Here is a 4,233-nt window from a genome sequence, read left to right on the forward strand (position 1 = left end):
AAATGTCCTAACATTTTGTTTGAAGTGTGATAGTTTATTTCTCTCTATGTGTTTTCTGTGAGGCTGGGTTTCTACTACTTATTTCTATTGCATGTGCCTCTGATATGTCTTGGTGTTATACTAAGTGTTTGGTTGTTTGGCTTTTGTGCTTGTGATTATTGTTATTTTTTTAGCCAAACTTTTCCAAAGGAGAAGATTATTAGGTCTATGCTTTTATGATTGACAATAATTTTGTTAAAATATGTATCACAACAAGATGTTGAGCAAGATGTCGTGACATGTTGATCATACGTCTTTGCAAATTTTGTTTTACTTCTTGGAAGACTTATTTTATTATGAGATATCTGAAGATTCTCTTAATATTCAGCTATCATATCTGATTGTCCAAGAAGGTTTATTTTAGGAACTCTTGTTTCATTTTCAGTTGTGCACTTGTTTCATAAAAAGGGATGTTGAGGCATTTTAAGGAAACATTATATCAGATTTGATTTGATTCTGCAGAAGATTGTGCATAATGGATGTCAAAACATTCGATTTGATTATGCAGAAGATTATGCACACTGGATGTCAAAACATTTAAGGAAACATTTGATTTTATTCTGCAGAAGATTGTGCAGACTGGATGTCAAAGTATTTAAGGAAACACTAGATTTGATTCTGCAGAATGGATGTCAAAACATTTAAGGAGACATCAGATTTGATCTTGTATAATGGGTGTCAAAACATTTAAGGAGACATCAGATATGATTTGATCAGATTTGATTTGATTTGGTTTGTTTTGATTTGCTATTTTTTTATCCCGAAGCCCATGCTTACCAAAGGCTCTTTAAAGAGGAAGTTGCTAAACCTAAAATACAGAAGAGAGAGCTATGCTTGAGCATTATGGAATTAAGGTTTTTAGTGTTCTTTGCTATTTGTGAGCCACTTGAAATTCTAGTTATCAGACTTTAGATGTCACACGGGTTGTTATGACATCCAATTCTGCACAGACAAGAATTATGCAGAACTTAAAAGTAAGTGCAGTAAATAACACAAGTAATTGTTTACCCAGTTCAGTCCAACATGACCTACATCTGGGGGCTACCAAGCTAGGGAGGAAATCCACTATCAGTAGTATTAATTCAAAGCTAAACTCACCCGTTTACAACTCTTCACTTAATCCCTACCCAATGCAATTTCAATCTTACTCTAAGATCAGAGTTCCTACTCACTCCCCCTCAATCACCTCAGTGATTACTACCTTTAATCAATATTAAAGACAATTTTGAAGTCACACTTCAAACAACTCTTGATTGTGCTTAACAGCTTTAATCAAGATACACAACACTCACGCTTAAAAGCTTTGAGCGACACAACACTTACAACTCAATGAACACCCTATGCCAAAGCAATCATCTACGTGATAATGGCTTGGCTTACAAGATATGTCTAATACAAGACTCACAAAATATACAGCAGTGAAGTATGATGGACACACTAAATCTTCACGCCTCAAAATCCCCAGTTCTGAATGAAGGAACGACTTCCTTTTATATTGCAGTACTTGGGCCTTTGCACTTGTATTCTCCTGAATTTAAGGTCACCCGAGTTCCCCTAAATTCCACATCTAGGTTACTAACAAATAGGCTATTTGTTAGGTTCATTAAATGTAGCTTGGTTGTTGATTTCCTGGATTTTCTCTCAGCTATTGAATCCCTGAAGAATAGCCTGAGAAAAAGCTGAAACAGAAAACTGAACAACCTACAATATAGCATATGCTGCTAGGAATGAATGTCACGACATTCAGCTTGACATCAAGGATCATATGCTAAGTCTGTTTTTCTAGAAAATAGACTGTACAATTTTGCTGTCCTGTATATGACCAAAATGACCATACTACAGTAACAGCTTACATTAATAAATGTCAAAGTATCCAATTTGACATTTACACATTTGGCCTTAAGTCAGTTCTGTTATACTCTTGAAGAACAGACTAAGAAACATGCTGAAGTATAGCGTAACACCACTCTGTCTATTGTTCAGTATATACTGTCAATGATGAATGTCATAACTTCCAGTTTGACATTCAGTCAATAGGCCTTATGCCAGGTCTGGTATTTCCTTGATAACCAGACTGGAAATAAATACTAAGTTCTAATAGAACACCAGCTGTTCTATTCCTTAGTATCTGCTGACAGGGATGAATGTCACAACATCCAGTTTGACATTCAATAAATCCTGTATTAGCTAATCCTGCAGTAACTACTCAAGTGTGTCATGACATCAGTCAAGACATCAGAGTACAGTTAGATATTCTAACCTACAGTGCAGTCACACATACACACCATGTCATGACATCAGTCAAGACATTAGAATCCAGCTAGTGTTTTACCATCTAATGCAGCCAATTAAACACCTACAAACCCCCCCTTTGGCAAATTTTTGGCTAAAACACTTTGATCCCCATAACAGAGTTCATAGCAGCGGAATCACACATCTAGCAGGAAATAGACCTAGCTAATACACTCAGAGTGGCAGCACACTCACACATATGGAAGTTAAGTAACACTTCACATAACAACACACATACAGAAGTTAAATAAAAACTTCTAATTGCAGCACACATACAGAGGTACAGAAGTTAACTAAAAACTTCAACACACATCAGCTGCAGGGGAAGGAATCTTCGAATCTGTCATGTAAGTCTGTTGTAACAGACCAATCTGTTGTCTGGGGTATCACCTGCTACTCCCCCTTTTTGTCAAAAATGTTGCCAAAGTCAACAACATAAACAGAAAGAAATGACAGAATTACAGACTTGGTTTTACTTCACAGTTTCAACCAAGTTAGCACCCACTTGATCTTGCTTCACAGCTTTGATCAAGTAATCACCCACTTTTGCTTTACTGTAGGTACAGCCATATCAGATGCCATGACTTTGTTTCTGACATCTAAAACCACTCCTGCATGAACAACATCCTTGAATTCCTGCAGGTGCATAGGCCTTCTCACGTTAGGGTGTCTCCTTACCCTCTTGTTGCCACACTTGTTGCAAGTGGCATAGCTATGATCTGTTGACCAATCAGAGCATAGTTCCAATTGTTTAATAGGAAGAGATATTAAACAATGCATCCCAAACATCAGTGGTTGCTATAAGTTCTCAGAGAGACATATTCCCAGTTTGCCCCTTAAGTTTTCAAACTGAGTATCATCCAGAGCCTTTGTAAATATGTCAGCCAGTTGAAGTTCAGTGGCTACATGTTTCAAGGTGATCACCTTGTCTTCCACCAGATCTCTGATGAAGTGATGTCTAATGTCAATATGCTTAGTCCTGCTGTGTTGGATGGGATTCTTGGAAATATTGATGGCACTGAGATTATCACAGAATAATGTCATGACATTTTGAGTGACATTGTACTCAGTGAGCATCTGTTTCATCCAAACCAGTTGGGAACAACTGCTTCCAGCAGCTATGTATTCAACCTCTGCAGTGGACAGAGATACACAATTCTGCTTCTTGCTGAACCAAGATATGAGATTTTCTCCCAAGAAGAAACATCCTCCTGATGTGCTTTTTCTGTCATCAGCACTCCCAGCCCAGTCAGCATCACAGTACCCAGACAGGACAGGCTCAGACCCATGTGAGTACAACATCCCATAGTCACAAGTCCCATTGATGTACTTGAGAATCCTTTTGACTTGACTCAAGTGGCTCACTTTAGGCTCTGCTTGGTATCTAGCACACACTCCAACTACATAAGAAATGTCAGGTCTACTTGCAGTTAGGTATAGTAGACTGCCTATCATGCTTCTATACAAGCATTGATCAACACTAGACCCTCCATCATCTTTGGTTAACTTCAGATGAGTAGGAGCAGGAGTCCTCTTGTGCCTAGCATTATCCATACCAAACTTCTTGACTATGTTTTTGGCATACTTGCTTTGGGAGAGAGACATAGAGTCCTCCATTTGGTTGACTTGCATTCCAAGAAAGTAGGTTAGTTCCCCAACCAGACTCATTTCAAACTCAGATTGCATTTGTTGAACAAAATGTGTTACCATTTGTTCTGACATACCACCAAAGACTATATCATCCACATAGATTTGAGCAATCATGATTTTGCCGTCTTCATCCTTCACAAACAAGGTTTTATCTATTCCACCTTTTCTGTATCCATTTGAGGTCAGAAATTCGGCCAACCTTTCATACCATGCTCTAGGTGCTTGCTTTAACCCATACAAGGCTTTCCTCAA

This window comes from Lathyrus oleraceus, chromosome 6 (assembly GCF_024323335.1).
Source record: "Lathyrus oleraceus cultivar Zhongwan6 chromosome 6, CAAS_Psat_ZW6_1.0, whole genome shotgun sequence".
Taxonomy (NCBI): Eukaryota; Viridiplantae; Streptophyta; class Magnoliopsida; order Fabales; family Fabaceae; genus Lathyrus; species Lathyrus oleraceus.